Source organism: Pollachius pollachius (genome assembly GCF_949987615.1).
Source record: "Pollachius pollachius genome assembly, chromosome: 2".
Classification (NCBI taxonomy): domain Eukaryota; kingdom Metazoa; phylum Chordata; class Actinopteri; order Gadiformes; family Gadidae; genus Pollachius; species Pollachius pollachius.
Window position 1 is genome coordinate 32,259,268 of NC_136935.1, and position 10,362 is coordinate 32,269,629.

Below are 10,362 nucleotides of genomic sequence, written 5' to 3' on the forward strand. Positions count from 1 at the left end.
CTACTTTCTATGTTCTACTGGTTCTCTTTGTGCTTTCAAACGTCTCCGAGCCAGATGACTCAACTGAGACTAAATGGCTGCCCCACCCACCTTGAACATGTCAGCATTACTTCACGTGCGCTTCCGTGTGTACGCCCTAATGCGAGGTTTGCTCTGTTGGTGTTTATTTTTCTCCATGAAGGCGTTGTCTCCTGAATTATGTGTTTTTAAAGTTGTGTGTCCCAATACTAGGTGTGTCTGGGGGTGTATTTGTGGGTGTGGTAGTTGGTGTGTGTGTTCTATACTTGTGAGGAAGCGACTGAAGTCTGGTTGCATGTATATGCGTTACTAACATAAACAGCTGGATGGTGCGAGTATGCTCACGTGTGTTATGGGTGTGGCCACCGATGAGGGCAGGTGTTTGTGTACACGGTTGGTAACAGGCGGGATGTATGAGGCCAAACCAGTTTTTCTTCTTCAGCTCTGAGAATGGAGCTATGTGGAGCCGCTGTCAGTGTCCAGATCACTATGGGAGGCACAGAGACATAGGCGCACACCTGACACAGAGCATCCTACCAACATCCCAACCACGGGAAGACCCCAGGCCTCAGGTGAGAGTACGATGTCTTTCCCTCACATTGTGTGTCTCTACGTGCGTTTACAGTGCAGGTATGTCTGCTGGACTTTAAACTTTATTGCCTGAGCATGATGTCGACATGTTGGTAGTATCGGTCTAGCCTGGAGTTGTCAAACTGCTTTCTATGATACTCTTTAAATACTGCGGACTAGCATTGAAATACATACTATAATTTTCCGAGCTGTTATTATAATGCATAATATAATGATAGAATATCATAATATAATCTTGAATACTATGCTCTGAACTAGAATTAGAATTATAAATTATAAATTATAATAGTACTATAATACATATTATAATGCACCTAAACACTAGAATATTCTGCTAGGATTATGATACATAATATTATATTAGGAACTAGTATTCAACTTATAGTATTATAATACATACTATAATATTTGTACAGCTTGGGGCTTCTAAATGTAAAAAAACACTGGTCATAGCTAACTGGTGTTAGCTATACCTCTGGTGTCATATATAATTCTGGTTTATAACCCTTGTATTAGCTATAACTCTGTTGTTAGCTATAGCTCTGGTGTTAGCTATAACTGTCACATGAATCTGGTACTCTTAGTAAAGGAATATATTATATTTACAGATATTAGATTTGTAAAGAACACTTTGGTTTGTTAACCACAATATATAGTGCAATATTAAACAAACGGCTTCAGTTCAAGCTGTTAATGGAAATCATGGAAAACACACAAATAGTTACTGAAGCTGTAAAAAACAGACTCAAACTCATTTGCTGAACTATCACACTCTGTTGCTAAGAAAATTACTAAATGTCCTTGCATTACTTGCAGTCATTTGTGGTCTGAGTGTTTGGGTCTGTCAGAATTTAGCTTTGCAAAATAGCCGTTAGAATAACGTTAACGACACTATTGCTACCAGTGAAACCACCTCTTGAAGCTATTTACCGTTCAAGGACTTGAATGGTAAACAGCTTCAGGAGTTGGTTTCACTGGTCTGTCTGTTGTTGAGTCAAAGCCTGAACCTTCAGTATTCATTTATTCTGACATTACACTGTCATGTGACTCTTGATTAAAGACAGGGTGCGCCGGTACCGGTCCTACCCCAGGAATGAGAGGGTGGGGTCCAGTCCTGGTTAGACCTGTTCCCAGGGAGTAACTTGGAATTCCTTTAGAATGCTACTGATATCTCAAAACAGTGTCCAGTACTTGATGTTCAGTATTTTTGTCAATAATCTAATGAACCTCTACTCAATCGATGGGTCCACCTCTATTGAATCGACATGTATTTACTTCTAGTCCCTCCAGCTCTTCAATGCTCATATGTCTTGTGCTAGCTGCGCACTGAATGTTTGGCCTTTGACTCCTGCAGGTTGAATGCAGATGGATTCATCCCCACCACAGTAGCAGAAGACAGAGATCATGGTATGAAAGCCTAACCGGGTGTCATGGTGTCAAGATGTGCTTGAATATGCTCGCCCAGGTCCTCTGGCCTCCTCATCGCTCCTCAGGGCACCTGTCACTGAGACCTACAGGGAGGCAGCGTTTGGTGTGCACACCTCTGGAGCAGTCTGCCAGAGGAACAATCTGTCAATATTTGTAACTTTTTTTTTAATAATAAAACGTTTTTAATGTACGCTATTTAACTTTTTAATGTAGTAATGGATCAATGTATCTATGAATTCACATATTTTAGTTTCCTTTTTGTGTTATTTATTTTGAATTGTTGTAAAAAGCGCTCTATGAATGATGATTGATTGACGGAATGATGGAGTTCCTGTTCAGCTTTAAATGGATGGTGGTTTTAAACGACATGTTCTTCTGTTTCCAAGCCAACTCATCGGCGAGGGAGGAGTATGTCGGACGGCCTCACCCTGGAGGAGTCCGCAAGTGGGGGACTGGTCGTCTCAAGCATCGGCGTTGGGTCCTCCTCCAATCAAGGGCTCCACCAAGGTAGCAACACTCAGGCTGATGTTGTTGGCCATGAAAAATGTATGAAAACGAGTCTGAAGAGCAGTGGCTTTTATAAACCAAATGTTATCACCTTATTTAAGAAATATGTATGTTATATGTTTATATTTCTGGTATTCTTCATGCATATATATATGCACAATAAGAGACCTTGAAAACCCCAAGCAACCTTTTGTGACCACATAATGTTTGAATTGCAGGGGATGAAATTGTGGGTGCATCGATTAATTTCGATGAACTGTCCAAAGAGGAGGTTTTGAAAGTACTGAAACTGATGGAACCATTTAACAACAACATGCAAGTCCTCACCAAGAACAACATGAGCAAGAGCCTCGGCAACCTGGATTCAGTCTCCAAGGGCCCAGGAGAGGTTAGTCCAATCAATCCCATGATAAAGTCACTGTTAAAGGGGATTCATGGTAAACCACTGTCACTAAATCATGTATATGTCAGATATATGTATGGTCAAATTGTCAAAAAAGGGGTCTTTCTGTTCCAGATGCTGAAGGACTCCTATAGCCGACTCTACAATGCAAAGATCAAGAGGTTCATGAGGGATGGCCATGGAGGTGTGGGTGGTTCCAGTGATGGAGTGCTACACCCTCAAGGAAGCGGACCAGAGTTATCCAATCTAAGCCATAAAACTGACAGTGGAATTCCTCGGCTTGGCGTTGACTTTGGATTACTCAAAACAAAGACTCCCAGAATGGACACACCGACAGCAGACGGAAACGTCAATTTGAAATCAAAATCGGAACTAAACTTGCGACATTCCAATGGAAGTCTTCCTGGTTTGGAAATATATCCGACCGAGGGTAAGATCAGTGACCCAACCTTTGACGGCAATGCACCAAACATAGAAATTGAAGGATCTAAAAAAACATCAAAAATGCCAAGATTTAAAATTCCAGACCTGGGTCTTAATGGAGCCATAAATGGCCCAGAAGGTGCAGTCCAGACACATATAAATGTCCCAGAAATCTCTTCAGGTGCTATTCATGTCAGACCTTCCAAGAAACTTAGGAACCGTGCCCTAAATGTAGACAACCCTAATATGGGTTTACATAACTTTGAGTTACCTACAGTGACAAGGTCCACGGTAGACCTAAAAAAACCAGATTTAGATCTTGATTCACCTTCTGGAGAATTCAAGATGCCTTCATTTGGGCTGTCAGGCAAAAGACCAGATCTCAATATTGATGCTGACCTCAAATCACATGACTTCAGTCTCAAAACTCCAGGGGTGGACATCAACGCAGGCCAGAACACACCAACGTTCAAGATTCCCAACCTTGGTCTCTCTAGCCCCAAAGCACCAGAAGGCGGTTATAGTGGAGATCTACAGGGGCCAGATATCAGCTTAGGAAAGAATAAAGCTGGATATCTGGAAACAGACATTGACCTTGATTTCGAGTCAACTAAACTCAAGCAACCCAGTATGGATATTGGTACCCCTTCTGGAAATTTCAAAATGCAAGATTTGAAAATGCCCAGTTTTGGATTGTCTGGATCAAAAGTAGAAGTTCCTGACTATGAGTTGCCTAATGTAAATCTCTCCAAGCTAAATGTTAACACTGATATGGAGATGAAAATGCCCTCAGCAAAAGTAAGTGCTCCCTCTGCTAAGGTCAAAAAACCCAAATTCAAATTATTTGGTACATTACCAAAGAAAAGAGATGTGGATATAAATGCAAGTGTAAAATCTCCAAAGATTCAGGGTTTAGAGTTTTCTGGCATTGACACACCATCCATTGATCTCAGAGCTCCTAATCTAGACCTGCATGCTCCAGACATGAACGCTGATTTACCCAAAGGGAAATTCAAAATGCCCTCACTGAACATGCCTAATTTTGACTTGAATACTCCTGACCTGAACATCAATACACCAACATTGAAATCACCAGACCTGAGTCTCAGTGGTCCAAACATAAAGGCTCCTGCTATGGATCTACCAAACATGGATCTTAAAGCTCCAAAAGTAGATCTTAACATGGGATCATCCAAAGGAATGTTTGATATGCCCAAATTTAAGATGCCAAATCTCCCAAACCTAAAAAGACCAGACATTGATGGCAACATAGATGGTCCAGATCTAGATGTGAATATACCAAATGTCAACATAAAGGGTCCCAAAGGAGGGCTAGAAATACCAGATGCTGATTATGACAGCCCGTCATTTAATTTTAAGAAGCCAAATTTGAAAATGCCTGTTTTCGGTCTTTCAGCACCAAAGTTAGATAGTCCTGACTTTAACTTAAAATCCCCTGATTTTAATGTTTCAGGTCCTAAACTTGGCGGTGGAATAAATACACCAGACCTCAATATGCCCAGAGTCGATCTCAAAAGCCCCAACATGGACTTCAGTGGCCCTAACATTGATATGAATGCTCCTTCAGGGAAATTCAAAATGCCCAAGTTTGATCTCTCTGGCACAATGCCAAAAGGGGGAATTGAGGCCCCGAACTTGGACATGCCAAAATTGGATCTTAAAGCTCCTAAATTGGATGTGAATACTCCAGATTTGAACATTGGTTCACCTAAAACAAAGTTTAAGATGCCCCACTTGAAGATGCCAACATTTGGATTACCCAACATTAAAGGACCTGACATTGACGGCAACATAGGCGATCCAGATCTAGATTTGAATATGCCAAATGTCAACCTCAAGGGTCCTAAAGCTGGATTGGAAATGCCAGATACGGATTTTGACAGCCCATCATTTAAATTTAAAAAGCCAAATATGAAAATGCCAGACTTTGGACTTTCAGGACCCAAGTTAGATGGTCCTGACTTCAAGTCCCCTGATTTCAATGTCTCTGGTCCTAAACTTGGCGGTGGAATAAATCCACCAGACTTTAATATGCCCGAAGTGGATTACAAAAGCCCAAACATGGACATCAATGCCCCTGACATTGATATAAATGCTCCTTCAGGGAGATTCAAAATGCCCAAGTTTGATCTCTCTGGCACACTGCCAAAAGGGGGAATTGAGGCCCCGAATTTAGACTGGCCAAAAATGGATCTGAAAGCTCCTAAATTGGATGTAAATACTCCAGATGTGAACATTGGTTCACCCAAAGCAAAGTTTAAGATGCCCAATTTGGAAATGCCCAAATTTGGCTCGCCAAACTTTAAAGGACCCAACATTGATGGCAACATAGGTGGTCCAGATCTAGATTTGAACATGCCAAATGTTAACCTAAAGGGTCCCAAAGCTGGATTGGAAATGCCAGATGCTGATTTTGACAGCCCATCATTTAAATTGAAAAAGCCACATATTAAAATGCCAGACTTTGGACTTTCAGGACCCAAGTTAGATGGTCCTGACTTTGATTTCAAGTCTCCTGATTTCAATGTCTCTGGTCCTAAACTTAGCGGTGGTATAAATACACCAGACCTCAATTTGCCCGAAGTTGATTTCAAAAGCCCCAACATGGACCTCAGTGGCCCTAACATTGATATTAATGCTCCTTCAGGGAAACTGAAAATGCCTAAATTTGGTCTCTCTGGCACACTTCCAAAAGGGGGGATTGAGGCCCCGAACTTGGACTTGCCAAAATTGGATCTTAAAACTCCTAAGTGGGATGTGAATACTCCAGATGTGAATATTGGTTCACCAAAAGGAAAGTTTAAGATGCCCAAGTTCAAAATGCCAAGATTTGGCTCACCTAAAGTTAAAGGACCTGACATTGAAGGCAAAATAGGTGGTTCAAACCTAGATATGAATATGCCAAATGTCAACCTTAAGGGTCCCAAGGCCGGATTGGAAATACCAGATGTCGATTTTGACAGCCATTCATTTCAATTTAAAAAGCCAAATTTGAAAATGCCTGGTGTCAGTCTTTCAGCACCAAAGTTAGATGGTCCTGACTTCAACTTCAAATCCCCTGATTTCAATGTTTCGGGTCCTAAACTTGGCGGTGGAGTGAATACACCAGACCTCAATATGCCCAGAGTCGATCTCAAAAGCCCCAACATGGATCTCAGTGCCCCTAACATTGATATGAATGCTCCTTCTGGGAAATTCAAAATGCCCAAGTTTGATCTCTCTGGCAGCCTGCCCGAAGGGGGAATTGAGGCCCCGAACTTGGACTTGCCAAAATTGGATCTAAAAGCTCCTAAATGGGATGTGAACACTCCAGATTTGAACATTGGTTCACCCAAAACAAAGTTTAAGATGCCCCACTTGAAGATGCCCAAATTTGGATCAGCCAACATTAAAGGACCTGACATTGACGGCAACATAGGTGGTCCAGATCTAGATTTGAATATGCCAAATGTCAACCTCAAGGGTCCTAAAGCTGGATTGGAAATGCCAGATGTAGATTTTGACAGCCCATCATTTAAATTTAAAAAGCCAAATATGAAAATGCCAGACTTTGGACTTTCAGGACCCAAGTTGGATGGTCCTGGCTTTAAGTCCCCTGATTTCAATGTCTCTGGTCCTAAACTTGGCAGTGGAATAAATCCCCCAGACCTCAATATGCCCAATTTTGATCTCAAAAGCCCCAACATGGACCTCAGTGGCCCTAACATTGATATGATTGCTCCTTCAGGGAAACTGAAAATGCCTAATTTTGGTCTTTCTGGCACCTTGCCAAAAGGGGAAATTGAGGCCCCAAACTTGCACTTGCCCAAGATGGATCTTAAAGCTCCTAAATTGGATATGAATACTCCAGATATGAACATTGGTTCCCCCAAAACAAAGTTTAAGATGCCCCACTTGAAGATGCCCAAATTTGGATCACCCAACATTAAAGGACCTGACATTGACGGCAACATAGGTGGTCCCAATCTAGATTTGAATATGCCAAATGTCAACCTCAAGGGTCCTAAAGCTGGATTGGAATTGCCGGATGCAGATTTTAACAGCCCATCATTTAAATTTAAAAAGCCAAATGTAAAAATGCCAGACTTTGGACTTTCAGGACCTAAGTTAGATGGTCCTGACTTTAAGTCCCCTGATTTCAATGTCTCTGGTCCTAAACTTGGTAGTGGAATAAATCCCCCAGACTTCAATATGCCCAACTTTGATCTCAAAAGCCCCGACATGGACCTCAGTGGCCCTAACATTGATATGAATGCTCCTTCAGGGAAACTGAAAATGCCTAATTTTGGTCTTTCTGGCACCTTGCCAAAAGGGGAAATTGAGGCCCCAAACTTGCACTTGCCCAAGATGGATCTTAAAGCTCCTAAATTGGATATGAACACTCCAGATATGAACATTGGTTCACCCAAAACAAAGTTTAGGATGCCTAAGGTGAAGATGCCCAAATTTAACCTCCCAAATCTTAAAGGACCACACGTTGGTGGCAACTTCGATGGTCCGGATCTAGATATGAGTATACCAAATGTCAACCTCAAAGGTCATAAAGCTGGAATTGAAATGCCAGATGTGGATTTTGACAGCCCGTCATTTAAATTGAAAAAGCCAAATGTGAAAATGCCAGACTTTGGACTTTCAGCACCAAAGCTAGATGGTCCTGACTTTGACCTAAATTCCCCAGATTTCAATGTTTCAGGTCCTAAACTTGGTGGTGGAATAAATCCCCCGGACCTTAATATGCCCAACTTTGATCTCAAAAAGCCCAACATGGACCTCAGTGCCCCAAACATTGATATTAATGCTCCTTCAGGGAAACTGAAAATGCCCAAATTTGGTCTCTCAGGTACATTGCCAGAAGGGGGAATTGAGACCCCGAAATTGGACTTGCCAAAAATGGATCTTAAAGCTCCTAAATTGAATGTGAAATCTCCAGATGTGAGGATCAGTTCACCCAAAACAAAGTTAAAGATGCCCCACTTGAAAAAGCCCAAAATTGGCTTATCCGACATTAAAGGACCTGACATTGATGGCAACATAGATGGTCCAGATGTAGATTTCAACATGCCAATGGCAAACATTAAAGGTCCAAAAGCTGGAATTCATTTACCAGATGGTGATTTTGATGGCAAATTTAAAAAGCCTAATTTGGGTCTTTCTGGACCAAAGTTGGATGCCCCAAGTTTTGATATGTCTTCACCAAGACTACCAAATGTGTCTGTAGACACTCCAGAGGGGAAGTTCAAAATGCCAGACATAGGTTTCTCTCGACCAAGAGCAACCACACCAGACATGGACCTCTCTGTTTCTAAATTGAAAGGCCCCGGTCTGAAAGGCCCAAAAGTTGAAATCAATGCTCCATCTGGTCGGTTGAAAACCCCTCAAGTGGCAAACCTGGGTCTTTCTGGTTCACTACCAAAAGGGGAAATGAACCCACCTAAATTTAACCTAAATGCCCCTCAAATAGGCATTGGCTCTCCAAAGAACGTCAAAATACCAAAAGCAGGGATCCAAGGGGGAAATATTGATGTAAAGAGACCCTCAGGAAATATCCAGGCTCCTCAACGTGACCTTGATTTCCCTGATAAAAGATTTAAACAGCCTCAGTTTGGGAGCCCAAACTTTCAGGCTGGATCTAATATGGACTTTGATGCAGCTCGTCGACAACCAAACCTGCCAATGCTAAGTGCTCCAAATGTAGACCTCAACAGAATGAGGCCCAGTATCCAAAGCCCTCAGTTCAACATGAGAGCTCCAGTTCTTGACATTGATGCTCCTGCACTGCAGTATAACAAGCCCTCTTATAAAGGTCGGAGGTCAGATTTTACAGGCATTAAAACCCCGGGTTTAGATGGCAATGTAAACTTGCAATATAGAATGTCTCCCGAGATACACCCAAGGGGTGATCGTCACAGCCACAACAATCAACCATACGGCCATGGTTATGATCCCAATACGTATGTTTTTGGTTCTGATCTCAACATCGATGACTTCACTGGAATTGATCATGTCCCCAGGTCCAGGCTACCCAAACGAGATCCCGCTATGGGCAGGGTTTCAGGGGGGTTCAGGGGTCCGAGTGTCAATGTAGCAGCTCCCAGGCAACAGTCAGGGGGTGGGTTAAGCCAGGGCTATGGAGTTTCCCCAGCAGGGTTCAATATGGACCCGCGGGACCCCAGACATCAGGCTTACAGCAGGTCTGCCGAGGGACAGAGGAGGACCAGGCAGCCCAGCGCCAAGCTGCCCACAGGACATAGAAAACCATCTGACGAGGGTTATTTTGTCACCGTTTTCCCCACACAAGGGCAAAATGAACTTATGCAAAACCGCAGACCAAACACATTGGGGAGACTCGACTTCAATCCACCCAACATGGACCTCGAGGTTCCAGATGCAAATGAAGAAGGCTCGACTTTCTGGTTTTCTAAGCTCATATAGGAGTCAGAGTACGACTATCTGTAAACACATTTAGCCAATTTTCACGTGTCATGTGTTACATATTTGTTGCCCTATATTTGTTGCTAAACCTTTTGTATATATTTCTTCAATATATTTGCGTTATGTATTATAAAATATGTACTTTTGCACTCATTGTCATCATCAATGTAAACGTTTGGGAATTCAATGTAAACATTTGACATATGTAACGAAATGTTATTTTAAAGATTGGAAATTTAGTTATTAAGTTATTTCTTGAATATTTCCATATTTTAAAATTGGGTTTATTAATGAGAGTATGTGTAAAATATAATCTGCCATTTTGTTTGCTGAATATACATTAATTTACGATTTACAAACCAAAAACAATCAACCCGGATGACAGGTACATGGTATTCATTATCAGAATTGAAATAAAAACGTTGAAATATATTTTTTTAACTGGCTGATAAGTATGTACTTAAAGTGTATTTTGTTATATATTTTAATAAAAATTATATTAAACAAATTGTGCTTTGTTGAATCCAGTGGCACCACAG

At 41.7% G+C, this 10,362-nt stretch overlaps 1 long non-coding RNA gene across 1 annotated transcript; it reads left to right on the forward strand.

Moving 5' to 3' along the window:
- The first annotated feature begins 462 nt into the window (after nt 1-462).
- Nucleotides 463-10,324, forward strand: LOC307070706. Its single transcript, XR_013811573.1, has 5 exons — nt 463-590; nt 1,964-2,016; nt 2,424-2,544; nt 2,763-2,932; nt 3,062-10,324. It is a non-coding gene; the product is annotated as an uncharacterized lncRNA (long non-coding RNA).
- Nucleotides 10,325-10,362: the final 38 nt, after the last annotated feature.